Here is a 14355-nt window from a genome sequence, read left to right as displayed (position 1 = left end):
AGGGGGTTGTTCCCAGCACTGATCTGCCCATCACAGCCAGCATCAGTCCAGCCTCTGCAGGACAGGGATGTGTCCTCCTGCAGGGGACCACCTTCCCCTGGGACAGTTATTGTTGGTGTAATGTGTGTGTAAGAAGTTGATTTAGAGGGAATAGGCTCTAGCTGGTAGTTTGAAATCAAATTATTCATAAACCTAATGTTGGTGCCTTTCATTGACCCAAATATGAAAGAAAAGGGCTCTGAGACCCTTGAGAGATGCTTTGAAGGTAGCAGGTCACTCTGAGGATCTATTTCTGGGCACAATGAGGGAAGGCCTTTGGTTTTAGAGGGATTAGAGCAGGGCCCTGCCACTGATGGAGCACTGTTTCTCCCTACCTGCCACAGCAAATAGTTTGATTGCAAGGTCCAGTGCAATTGTGTACTTTATCATCTGCAATCCTATCCTCAAACTCATTTCAGACCTGTCAGCTGCAGCTGGGTGCTGCCATCAGCCAGGGTGACACTGGGCACAGCCACATGCCCCAGAGCTTCTCCTAAAGCAGACTGGAATGGGATAATTGAGCTTCAGGCCAAGCCTGTGAGCACAGTGGTGACACCTCGGGCTGCTGAGAGGACAATGTCCCCTCAGCATGCTGGGGAAGGCAGGGCGACAAATTTGGTAGGAATTTTGTAATTAAACTCACACTTCTGACGATCCCTTTATGCCAAATTGACCCCGTCAGGAGGAATACAGCACTGAGCTGATTTATGGCAGAGTGCAGTGTGGAGAGTGTTTGTTCAAATAATACCAGCCCCTTTTACCAAGCACTGTTTTATTTCTAGTTAAATTAAACACACAATTAGCAGGGCTTGTAGTTTTCTTAAATGTGCCTGATCTTCAGTGAAATTAATATTAATGTTGGTTCAGGGTGCAAGTCAGTAAAGTGACACGTGGAAAATTGCACATTCTTGACTCAGCAATGCAGCTTGGAGGATGACTTCATGCCCCTGAATGAGAGGATCAGCATGCCAGATGTGCTTGGTGCCTGATCCCTTTACAGGCTGAAAGATCACACATCACTTTAAAATGTCATTTCATGCATGCAGCAGGAAGAAAGAGTCTGATCTTGCTTTGTGTTACTGAGCTGCCCGTTTAATTTTGTTAGGGTGCTGTGAATGTCTTAATAACATGAAGCAGAGCTCTGATCTCTGGTCTGGCTGTGTGTTCCAATAGACACCCTGATGCCTTTTTAAGGGCCAGAGTTGGTAACAATCTGTATTTTCTTGCTGTTAATTATAAGCTGTATTTCATTTTGACTTTGAGCTTTGCAGCACAGCTGAAAAGCCTGAAGTCCTCACTTCCAGCCAGGCATTGAATTCTGCTGAATTGTTTTTTTCTTGAGGCAAAAGTAGCAAATGGGAGTATAGAATTAATACCTTTTAAAATTGTGATTATATTTCTAAGCCACAAAAGTCAGATGGTAGTCAGACTTTCCTGCTCTTGGCCCCATTCTCTGTGATAGACTTGAATGTCCTTTCTTTTTCCTTGCCTAACTGCTCACTCCCAAAATCCTGCTGACAAGAATCCAGAGAGTGATCCAGGTCTCTGTAATAATCACGTTCCCATAGCAAATTATATAATGGAATTTTGTACACTTGTATTTTTCCCTCTCCTCCAGTGCATTCCACGCACCTACACAGTCGCGCTAATTAGATCATGTAATAAACTTAAATGTGGCAAAAAATCTGTTCACAGGGGGTTGCAAGACAGCTGGACTTGGAAAGCAGCCAGTCATTAATTTTGTTTTGTTTGAGAAAACCTAAAGGATGTTATCTTACTGAAGATGAAGCAAACTTCATGTAGTAGGAGCTGTAATCTAAATAGACAGATTATTTCATTTAAATAGTCCACAGTGAATCCTGATGTGAAGGTTTGCTTATATGAAAAAACAAATCTGTGAGAGTTTAACAAAGTCATTAAAAATTAAACTAAAAAGCTAAACTGATGTTAAGTTACACTTGATTAGTTTAGTTAAATTTAGGTAATCAAAGCTAAATGAATGCTCACCCATTATGTATACCTACAGAAGAGCTAAGTAGCAAGAACTTAACTTTGAGCCTCAGGTGTCTTTTAAATAAAAAGAGGTGTCTGCATGAGATATGCTCCTCAATAATTTTTTTTTTTTAATAGATTTTCTTAAACTGTGTATAATACAGTAACCCTCCTTTTGTGGGGAAATACAGGAGGGTGAAAGCAGGGCCTACTCTAAGACCCCACTTTACACTTGCACACTCATTTCTAGGGAAAGGAATAACTTTGAGTGCTTTGCCAGTTTGACAGCAAAGTTTACTGGTAAAGGGATCAGCTCTGAGGAAGGAATTGCTTTCTTAATTTCAGTTCAGATGCCAGAAGTTTTGGCCACTGGTGTGCTGAATTGCATTTAAGTCTGTAGCTTTATTTAATTGGTGCTTAAGTAGAAGCCCAGTGATTCTCCTGATGATCCAGGCTGACTGGGAGCATTCCCAGGCGGCTGCACTTCTGCAGAGCTAGCCCAGGCAGTGACAAGGAGCTGGCACAGTAGGGAACACAGGGGAGAAGAAGCTGAAGCTGGCCAGTGGTGTCATGGTCCAGGAAACACTTAATTTCTTCAAAATACTGTTAACAAAGCATGCGATAACTTCCAGCTATATTCCTGATCAACACTAGATGTTGCTGTGCTGCTGCTCATATAAACTATACATTAGCAAGGTTTTAAATGGTATTTGCTGCAATTTCCTCTTTCCTGTTTCTGTTAGTCACTATATCCTGACACTATATGCTGGGGAAACGGCTACTTTAATTTACTTTTCCTTTGAAGTTTCAACTTTATTGGGATAATATCAAGTTTATAATTCCCCCTTGAATGCACACATAAAACTTTACAAGATAAAGTGACTCTTCAAGTGACAACATGAAGCAACTCCTATATGAATGTCAAATATTTACTTAACTCTGCTTCTGGATTTTTTGCAATCCAAGGGGAATGACATTGTTAACCGGATGATTCCGGGAACAGACTGACAGCTGCAAGGCCAGGGAGGGAAGTTTGTTTATAAGGGGACAAAAAAAAAATCCAAAAAATAATTTAAAAAAATGTTTAGTCCTGCTGGGTTTCAGGCTTTCTACTCCCACGTGTTTGAGTGGGAGAAAGGACAAATCTTAGGACGTTGATTTCCCCATGGCAACAGAAAACGGAAATTACTTTAACCCCATCTAGTGACAGATGACTCATTGCTCAGCCTGCTGCTATGTTCCAAGCACTAAAACAATACAGCTGCAAAGAAAAGGCCAGCCTGTATTATCTCATAGGCTGAGCACCAGGCTCGTGGGAGAGGGCAGTTCTCTGGCTGCCTTTCTGTGGAAGAAAGGCAGAGCTGGAGCCTGTTGGTTGTTGTTTTGTTGCGTAAAGCAAACGTGCCCATGTGCTCCCCATCCCTGAGCTGCTGGAAGGCAAACCTGGGCTGTCCCCAGGATGAAGTGATGCAGCGTGGGATGAGCTGCTGGTGGGTGTCCTATTGCTTGGTCCTGTTCACTCTGGATATCATGGAATAGTTTGGGTTGAAAGGGATCCTAAAGTTCACCTCCTTCCAACCACAACTAGACCAGGCTGCTCCAAGCTCCATCCAACCTGTTCCTGGTCAATTCCAGGGATGGGACAGCCACAGCCCCCCTGGGCAGCCTGGGCCTCACCCCCTCACAAAGAACCTTTTTCTAATATACAGTCTAAATCTCTCTTCTTTTGGTTTAAAACTGTTCCCCTTTGTCCCATCTTGCACGCAGGGATCTGACAGGCATCACCGTGTTTTCAGTTTAAATACAGGAATGACTCATTCCCAAATGCAGCCTGGTGAGGGGACAGCAGGGATGAGCAGGGTTTCCAGGCCCCTACCTATCAAAAAGTTATCTGATGGCAGAAGTGCATTCTGTATTGCTGGGGAAGTCATAACAAGCTCCCCCAGGGTGTGGTGTAATAGGAATATTCATCTTTGAAAGCTTATTGTGGGCAATAGGTTGGTACCCTCTCCTCTTGCTGGTTTTCCCAAATCCTAGTGAAGATTCTGTAAGGCTCAGAAGTGAGGCTGGTAAGGCTTACTTAGCCTAAGGTTCATTTTGTGCATAAGATACTACACCATTGCACAGGGAAGGTATAATGCTACCCCTGAGATGATAGACTGAATGGTTGGTCAGTTAGCATCACTTTATTCACCACAAACTGGGATCAGACGTCACAGTATTAGGAAATCCAGGAATCCAGGATCCCAGAAAAACTGGAATGATGTCATGGGATACGTGAATCATTTTCTTTCTGGGAAAGACAGGCTCAACTGCTGGTATAATAGCTGAGACTTTACTCAATCTTGTCATTTGTATGCTGGTATGATGGCGTTTCTCTTTCTAATAACAGAAAATCAGGTCCACGAGGTTCTGTTTGGACAGCATAATTAGCAAAAAGAATCACTCCATTACAGGTTGTTCTGGAAACCAAAATCTGCCGTAGCGGCACAAAAATTATCTTCCTGCAGGAATCAACACATACCAACACGAACTGCTGGCTAAACCCAGACCTTGAATGAGGGCTCCAGCAGCACACTGCTATCTGTTTGCTATCTGGGAACACCCTGGGGTTGGCTACAGCTGTCCCCAAGCCCTCATGTCAACAGCAGCTGGACAAGGCTGCTCAGGCCAGCACTGATTACTGCAGCATGAACCACCCCAGTTCTGCTGGGCTCTGAGGTGTTATCTTATTTTGATAAGATTTTCTTACAGTTCTGCTCAGTGCTGTCCTACAATGCAAAATATCCCCTCCCAAAACTGCAAGAGCCCAGTGAAACTGCCAGCTGCGGGGAAGGAGAACCAGAGATCACCATGTCTTACTGCTGAAACAGAAATTATGACTATTCCTGTCTAAACTTACAGCAGCCTAGTAGAGCCAGAGAAAGATGTGGGAAATCAGATTAAATTCCACCTTTTGAGACTCCATCCATCAGCATTCTGGTTTAAAAGCCCATGAGTTAGGACACTGAACAAAAAGACTGTTTCTCTCAGAGAAAAAGTGTTTGCCAAAATGTCCATGTAGAAAATGAGAATAACAGTTCTAATATAGTTGTTTTTTTCTTCTTTAGTGTTCTCTCCGCTTCTTTACCTAGAAAATGGCTATATTACCTGGAAAAAAATATTTGTATTTTGCTGCTTGAGGGGGAAAGACCTAATTAAATTTGTAAAAGTGGAAAATAATGTTAAGAGGTCTTTGTAGGCCTGTGGTTCTGACTGCTGGTGTCAGTTTTACTGCCAATATGTGCAGATGGTAATGAATGAGCTACCATCAAGCTTCCTTTATTGTCCTAGGGCCTCACTCAGCTCATAAATGTCTTCACTGGTTATTATTTCCAGTTATTTAGTGTTCAGCTGGTGAGTGCAGCACTCCCATTGATGCTGCACCCCAAGCACCAAAGCAGGATAAGTTATGGCAGTTTTCCAACCAAGCCCTCTCAGAGAGGCTGCAGAGGATGCGCTGCACAGCCACACGTGAGCCAGCGCCAGTGCTGAAACCAAGCCCTCCCCAGCTGAGCTGTTTCTACATAAATATGACTTTCTAGCAACAGCCTGGGCCCCTGGGACGTGTGGAGCACCAAGCCAAGGCCAGGACAGCCCAAAGGGAGGGGGACAGTGTGCAAGTGGGATTGAGCGGAGTGATGGAAGCTGGTGGATCTCCCCGTGGGCTCCACAACTTTTGGATAATGCATTTAGGCTTTCCACAGAACATGCTGTGCAGAATTTTGCATAGCCAGAGGACAGCGTTTCTTCTCACAAACAAGGACATTACAGTCTTTTCCAGAATAAGAATATAAATGACTTTCCCTGTAACAGCATTTGAAGCAGCGGGCAAGCGCAGCGTTCTCTCTTTGATTTACCAGCCTGACGCCCGTGCTGGGTTCAGTCTTCAGTCGTCCATAGAAACACTTCCTCTGCCTCCTTCAGCCTGCAAACACTGCGGTGGCTTCTGGAAACCACAAACAACCGCTGTGCACTTTCTGTCAGTAATTCTTCGTTCCTACCAATGGGTTTCTTCTTCCAGCTGTATGTATATTTCTGCTCTGCCTCGCACCTCATCCCCAGGGAAAAGCAGCAGGAAGAGCAGCTCCTCTCCTCTGCCAGGCTGGTGCAGATTGGGGTCCAAAGTCTCCATCTCCATTTTGCAAACCTACTTGCTTTAACTCTGGCAGAATATTTTCATGCCTGTTGAGTCATAAGGCTCAGCTGTGCCTGGCTCTGGCCAGCCAATGCTCTCTCCTCAAGCAGCCTTCAAACCTCCCATGGAACCCCAAGGCTAGTTTCCCTATAGAGACTCCAAGAAATACCACCCTTTTCCAATCCTCATCATGGCAGAAAGAGTTTCTTTCTTGGTGTCTAATTCTCCTAAACACGTTCAAGTTTTCCTACTAGAGCTCGCTAATTTCCAAGCAGAGTTGCCTGTAAAAATTTCCCTCAATTTCAACATTTTCCCTTGCACTGGAGCTATGGAAACAGCTGCAGGCTGCCAGCTTTCCTGGCTCACCTTCCCAGGAAGGCTGCAAATTCGTGTTTCCTGGGACTACCATTCCCAGAAGACAATTTATCTTCCCACAAACCAGGAGCCAAGGCTTGCTGGGTCTGTTGCATCTTTTGAAAGGCTTCCTCCTCCTGTGAGTAAGGAAGGGATGAGCCTTCCTGCAGCAAACTGGGAGCAAGAGGGAAATGTAGTAGGGGGCAAGGCATCCTTCTCAGCACAGCTCCTACCCTGTCACAGCTCTGTGCAGTTAGGGGAGAGCATCTGAGGTCAATGCCTGAGGGCACTGCTTCCACTTTCATAGAACTACAACATCCCAAACAAAAGTGGTGATTAAAGGGCTGGCTGGTGTTAATGTAAGTGTTTTTGGGACTGTATGAGACTGTTTGAAATGCCCTCCTCTGCTGTGTGTCCCCACTGAAGGAATATTTCAGCATGTCTGTTCTTAAGAGACCACAAAATCCTCCTTTGTAGCTTTGATCAGACACGTTTGTGGTTCCTGCTGCAACGGTGAAGCCAAACACCCCAGTGGCTTCTTCCTCCCAGGGCAACAGTCTTAGGAAAATTTTTAAAGGAAGGACTGAACTCCATGGCCCTAAGCAATCTCAGTACTGTACTTGGTCACTAACAGCTCTTAGTGTTGCTAATTAAAACCAGCCTTTGCCCAGGCTATCATTGTGTGAGTGCTGTCTCCATCAGCTGAGTCATTAATAGTGACCCTAAACAACCCTATTTGAATGGGGGGCTGTAATCTCCTGAAGGAATCCCTGGGGTTTTTTGCAACCAGAAGGCAAAGGTGTTCCTTTTACAACATCCTTCTAAAGTCTGCTTTTCAAAAGATTGCAAGCTCACGACTCTGGAGTCACAAGGAACCTCCCAAAAATCAGCAGTGTGTTACTGGCAGGTTAAAAGGTCCCAGGCTGGTGTTTGCAGTGCAGAAAGGCCAGGATGGGTTTTCAGCAGGTCAGAGGAGTTGGGTAAAGAGCAGCATCGTGTGTTCAGCGCTTTAAAAATGCAGCAGGATTTGGGGTAAAAACATGAAAAAGTCATCCATGGTGTTTCACAAGGACAATTCTCCCCGTGTGCACAAGGCAGGATGACTCAGCTGCTCACTGATAGCGAGTGTGCCGAAACAAATACTGACCTTCAAACAGTCACTATATATTATCACTGATACAAATACCAACCTGAATACAATAAACCGAACCCTCGCCTTTCTTTTTTCCTCCATTACACTGTTTCCAGGTGGTTTTTCATTCAGATCTCTCCCAGGGGATCTCAGCATCCCTTTTCATCCTTACTGGAGCTTAAGGAGAGCTCTGTGGGTTCAGCCCATCAAAAGAATAAGGAAATGGAAAAGAAAAGCCATTCAGAATAAAGATGAGACAATCTTCCCAACACTTAGATTGAAGCACTTCTGAAAGTTTATAAGAAATATCCAACTTGCCACCTGTTTGCACTAAAATCAGTATTTGGACGCCTAAATACGCCACAACTGTCTTGTTCAGTGATCGTGGAGCGTGCTCCCTCCTGTTTGTTCCTGGGAAGCAGCCTGGCACTGGCTGTGTCCCATGGGAGCAGATCCTGGGAGCACCTGGCTCCTCTGGGACCAGACAGACACCAGAGACAGCAGAAGAAAAGCAGAGCCATCCTGCCAAGACATTTTAGCAAATTTGAGACACCCCAGTGGTTTCATACCACAGGAGCACACTGTACCTGGGCTGGGTGTTCTGAGGCAGCACTTGCAATCCTGAAGCACCTTTCCCTCAGCCTTCACTGTGCAGTCCCTCACTTGCCTGCCTCTATTCACCCACTTTAAGTAGTGTGAGTGTCCTAACAGCACAGATATACCAAAAATGATGAAGAATGGCTGGCCAGGGTCCTAGCCTTGCCTGGTTTTCTGAAAACTGCAGGAGATTTTTCCTTTCCATTTAGCGAGCTTAGATTCAGGAATATTATACAATATTTTTTCTCCGAGATAAAAACTCACTTCTTCCCACATTTAAAACAATAAGAATTTAACTAATTATTGTAAAAGAAGAAGAAAAGGGGCCATGAAGCACTTGCTGTCTGGTCCTTCCGTGTAACCCCAGTGACGTTGGAAAGAGGAAGCGCCCGGGAGCTGGAGCTGTGCCGGGCGATCCTCGCTGCTGCTGGCGTGTCCTCACCCGCTTATCTCCCCACTTCACCCACTCGTGGGGCATCTGCGTCCCAGGCCACGGCTGCTGCCTCACAAGTCCTCTCTGCAGGGCTCCAGAGACAGCTGTGTGCACAGCACAGTGCTGGGATCTCAGGTTTCCCATGGATTAATGCCCAAGCAGAGCGTTTGCATCACTCCTGGAGGCTCCGCAGGGAATTCAGTTCAGATCCAGGTAAGTGCTGGCTGGTTGGACAGGAGTTTGCTGGTGCTGGCTCAGTGGGGTACTCCTTGATGGCATGGTTGATTTTGGGAATTCCACAGACAGCAGGAGAAAGTGATGTGAAGTTGTCCTCGGCCTCGTTGGCTCGATTTCATTGCTGACTCCAAAGCGTAGTTTTGCTTTAAATGGGGGAGGAACAGCGCTGCCAGGAGATAAGGGTGTTTGGATCTGGGATGGGCAGTTTGCTCACGGCAGCTCTTGGTTTATTAAGTCAATACCAACACTGACATGCAGCTCTGAATCACACCCAGCAGCAGCCTCTGCTCCCCTAAACCAGCCTGGAGATGTTTGGTTATGGGGAGAACCCAAACATTTGGAAACGGGCATCCTCAGAAGCAGCCTTTCAGTTACATATTAATGCAAATTCCAAGTAAATGCTGGTCATTTGCATAGGGACCTGCCTGGAGAGATGCCAGGAATGTGACTTGACTCATTTATTTGAGTGTGACCCTCAAATAAATGCCAACCCCTTTATGAGCACAGAAACATCCGGTGTCCTCAGCTGGAAACCAAACCCCTCAAATTCATGGCACCTACCTACATGCAGGAGAGCCAGAGAATTCCAGCAGTGACCTTCCTCTGGTCTCTCTGAAATAACTGGGTATCCAGGTATGCATTAGGGACTGACAGAAAGTTAAAAACCAAAGACTGTTAAAAAAAATAAAGTAAAAGTTAAGCGTCCCATTTCTGGGTGTGCTGCTGTGTGTGATCCTTACAATTAAATTGCTGAAGAACCGGTTCTGGGTCAGGTTCATGTTCCCCAGTAAGTGTGACAGAGGGTAAAATGGGAATCCGGCACTTCAGGGCCACTTTCATTTGGAGGTTTAATAAAGATTAACGCCTCTGAGGCTGTGTGCCACTGGCTGCTCAGTTTGTTACTGTTGTTCATGTTTCTGTTCATAATTGTCAGAAATCCACAGTGGAACACCGATTGGCAGCTAAGGGGGTGCAAAAACTGGGTGAAATGCAAAAACTGTCAATGTTTTTTTCTTTAATATTTCCCTCTGCTTAAAGAGGACCTGATGTGTTAGCTGGGAAATGGGTGTTTCACTCCCATTGGTAATTACCCTTCTTAATCACTGCACATGCTGATCCCAGTCCCACCCGTGTCCAGTTATTGCCTTCAGAAAGGTTCCACGTGAAGGCAGCTCATCCTGTGCTGTACATTTGGGTGTTTTTATCTGCTGGGCATGTTGAGATTGGTAATGCTCTGCTCTTCCCAAATTTATGGATGGAATTAGAGGAAGGTGAGAATATACCTCCAGCTGAGGTGTATTCTGAGGGCTGTGCAGCCCTGTGCTGGTGAGTACAGACAGAAATGATCAACTGGACTCTGCTGGGGCTTCGTATGTGGGATTCTGTCTTTCTTCCATTGTTTTGTGGATTTTATTTTTCACTTGCTCTTCCTTTTTCAGTTTTCACCCCATGGCAAGGCCTGGTTTTACATGTTTTATTTGAGTTGTGCAAAACAACTGGAAACTGGGGAAAAGAAAGAGGAATAGAGAATTATGCTACTGATTTTAGTGGAGGGCCTGAGCAAACTGGGAGCAGAGTGCAATGAACTGGGACTGATGGCAGCTTTGAGTTTGGTCTAAACTCTGGAAAGGCAGTGCTCAGCGTTTCTGATTGCCTTTTTTGCATGTGTGCTTGGCAAATAGGAAAATTACTTTTTTTGAGACTGGCTTTATGCTTCCTGATGGATTTTCAACAGGAAAAATAAAACTTTTCTTCATGGGCCTTGCGTTGGGGGCTGGGATCTGCTCCATCCCATGTTCCCCTTCCCTGTGTGGTCAGGTGCCATGGCATGTCCAGTGGGTTTTTCCAGCTCTTGGTGTGTTAAAAGTCTCATGACTCATTCAAACCCTTTTTTTTTCCCTATTGCAATCCATCCAATGGGCCAGCACGTAACAATCCTCTTTCCTGTGCCCCCCCTGGCCCTGGGCTCCCTGAGACAGTGTGTGCAGCCTTGTGGGACTCAGGGAGGTGGCTGGAGGGGACAGAGCTGTCCTGGCTGCTCAAACCCATGGCCCCAGCATGGGGATTTCATCAGAAGCACTCACTGCTGGTGTGTGAAGGAACAAGGTCTGGGAGATGCCTCTGGTTCTCCAAACTCCTCTGAGTGAGCAAACTTCTGATTTACAGGAGTCACAAGCTGGGAGGAAACCAAAGCAGCAATAATCATTGATAAAACACTGCTTTTCCATCAGCAGCAGGGTCAAGTGCTTTTCTAACAAAATTGTGAAAGGGAAAGTTTTGAAAGTTGTAAGACAGCTCAGATACAAAAGAAAACAAGTGAAAGCAGCTGCATTATTGACCTCTGGGTGAGAAGTGGCTGTCTCAGCAGGACTGTAGGTGAATTTTGAGCATTTAAGAGCAGAAGCAGCAACTCCCTTATCTTGTTTGACCATCTCTCTACCAGTTGCAGTTTGTCCGGATATTTGTAAGTTTATCAGCATGAATACCAGAATAAACTGTTCTGATCATCTAGTCTGACCTGCAGTGTCAGGCAAACCACAAGATTTATGGTTTCCTTGAAGCAGTGTAGCCTTTGGAAGGAAAAAAAAATCCTGTCATTAATGAAAGCATTTTTAATGATGATGATTTTACTTTACCTGATGAAGGACTAGTTCATAGTTTGGGTTTGTGTCAAATTCAGCATAGTCTGGTTCAGATTCTGACATGCAGGTGACATCCAAGCAAGCATTTTTACTTCCCAAGAGTAACTTTCCAACAGTATGAACAAGGATGTGAGGAAACTGGAAAGTGGAATACTGCAAAAGCATGCAAAGAAGCTCATTCCTGTGATAATAAAATATTTAAGTGATGAGCTAATTCTGCACATTTTAACAGTGTAAGGGAACAAAGCTAGAGTTTAAATGAAAATATTCAAAACTAATACTCCCACTGCTTATAGGCACATGTAAGCTGACAGATTGTTTTAGATGCAGAGCATAACTGGAATACACAGAGCTAACACCAAGCAAAAATAAGAATATAGGGGAAAATGCAGCTATAGAAAAATATGTGTGTTATAGAAAGAGATTTTGTCGTGCCTTCTCTGTATGACATCATGTACAGTCAGAGCAGCAATGAAGAATAAAAAAGGTGTTTACTAAAGCTAATAAGGAAAATAAATTCACAGGAGAAAGAACATGGAATATTGTGAAAGAAGCAAACAGTAGTGCTGAGGATGATATATTTGCATATCTTTGACTAAAACAGAGGGGGAAAGAAAGGGGGAAGGTTGGAGCAGTGCTGCATCCAGAGACACAAGAGCCATGCAGAGTTGGTGTCATGCTGGGAAGCATGGGGTATCTCAGAAGCAAGGGAGATTTATACCAGATAAAACCAAAATTATGCAATGGCTAGCACAATTCCTACCCCCCTCCCCCCCTTAAAACCTGATTTAAAAATAAAACATTAGGAGGAACTTCAATTCAGAAACTGTTGTTTTTAATGTAAACAAGGGAACATGGGAACATAGAGATATGAAATCAGGGGAAAATTATTCAGAGAACAGGCACATACGTAGAGCAGTATTATATTTTTGATATTCAGGGGGCTGGAGCACTTCTTCTCTGGAGCCAGGCTGAAACAGTTGGGGTGCTCTGCCTGGAGAAGAGAAAGCTCCAGTGAGACCTTGGAGCCCTGTCCAGTGCCTAAAGGGGCTCCAGGAGAGCTGGAGAGGGATGGTGGACAAGAGCATGGAGTCACAGGACAAGGGAGATTAGATTCAAATTGGCAGAGGGCGTGTTCAGATTGGTTATTAGGAAAAAATAATCTCCCCTGTGAGGGTTGGGAGGCCCTGGGAACAGGTTGGCCAGAGAAGCTGTGGCTGCTCCTGGATCCCTGGAAGTGTCCAAGGCCAGGTAGGATGGGGCTGGAGCAACCTGGGATAGTGGAAGATGACCCTGCCCGTAGCAGGGGTTGGAACTGGATGATCTTTATTGTTCCTTCCTACTGGAACCACTCTATGTCCAGACCAGATTATGAACAGTTACTGAAAATGGAAAAAATGCAGCTGCTTAATTTCAGCCAGCCCAGCCCTGCAAAGAGTAAAATATTTGTTACAGAGGCATCAACCATCCTCACCTGTGGCCGATGCAGCCTCCCTTGGGCTGAGCCATGGGTGTAAATGCCAGGAAAGGGCTGGTTTGGGAAGGGGGATGGTGGTGGTTGTCTGCCTCAGGAGGTGATGGGGGCAGCAGGAAGCCTGGAGGCTGAAGAAGGAACTCTGGGGGTGAATGGCCAGTGAGGCTGAGTGAAAGCAAAAAGTTGTTGGGGAGGAAGGACTGGCTGAAACCTGGAAATAGTTTCTGGTGAAGAAATGGGCTGGTGGGTGGCAAAAGGGGAAGGAAGTGCCAGCTGAATGGTGATGGGGTAACAGCAACCTCCCGTGTCCTTTGGCTCCCAAGGATTCCCCGAGACTGAGCTGGGAAATTGCTTTTGGGAAGTGTTGAAACATTCCTGGGGTTTGAATGGTGAGGGTGCCAGCTCTGGGGATCTGGGCTCTGCAGAGGAGCCCTGGAGTTGCAGCAGGGTGCTGCAGTGCTGGCTGCCAGTCCTGAAAGGCAAAAAAACCAGAGCTGAAAGGCATCAGATGAGACTGGGGCAGGCTGTGCTGCTGCACAGGGGAGCTTGCTGCTCTTTTGAGGACAGAAATGTCACTGTGGGGACTGCTAGCAGGCGGCTTCTTTGCCTCATGAGATCCCATTAAACATGGGAAATTTTGAGATGTCAACTGATGTGGTACCACCCACACTGGATGCTGGTGGGCAGAGCCCTGATCTCAGCAGGGCAGGAAGTGCCCAAAGTGCTCACATTACAGGAAGCTCAAAATCTTTCAGCCTTGTGCTTAAGACCATTTATTTCCTCAAGAAAATCCCGCATCCCAAAGTAATCCGTGAGGGGGTGTCTCAAGGTTTTTGTGAAAGAGGAGCTGTTCCCTCGCAGTAACACAAGGAAAAGCCTGTGACGAGCACCACCCAGCACAGTGAGAGGGGTATGTCTGGTGCAGGCTGATTCACAAGAACAGAGAGTTTTGACATTGCTGAAAGACAAAAAAAAAGTGGTGTATACTGATGGCTGTCACAGGAAAGACTCGCTCCTTTCAGCGCCTTGGTGCTGCAAAATACACTTTTTACAAGACAAAGGTCTCTTCTCAGGATTCTGAATGGCTGTGCCTTAGCTATTGACAAGCCTGGAGTTGGCAAAATAGGCTCTTCTTTCTTTTATGTAAGGTGATAAATATAAATGTCCTATGATAAATAGTCAATGGAATATAATAAGTTCTTACACAAGTAAATGTGTTTAATTTTGTTCCCAGACAACAGCGACAAAGGGATGTTGCACTGAATGCCTCGAAGTGAT

At 45.4% G+C, this 14355-nt stretch overlaps 1 protein-coding gene across 1 annotated transcript in view; it reads left to right on the top strand.

The window, feature by feature from the left end:
* The first annotated feature begins 8808 nt into the window (after positions 1-8808).
* The window catches only part of PLD1 (phospholipase D1), a 74361-nt gene continuing 68814 nt past the window's right edge, over positions 8809-14355 (top strand). The window contains exon 1 of the mRNA XM_064385239.1: positions 8809-8937. The gene's annotated coding sequence lies outside the window, so the exon portion shown is untranslated. The remainder of the gene's footprint in view (positions 8938-14355) is intronic.

The sequence above is a fragment of the Passer domesticus genome, chromosome 11 (genome assembly GCF_036417665.1).
Source record: "Passer domesticus isolate bPasDom1 chromosome 11, bPasDom1.hap1, whole genome shotgun sequence".
In the NCBI taxonomy this organism is placed as follows: Eukaryota; Metazoa; Chordata; class Aves; order Passeriformes; family Passeridae; genus Passer; species Passer domesticus.
Note: the sequence above shows the minus strand (reverse complement) of the source record. Positions and strands in the feature narration are given on the sequence as shown.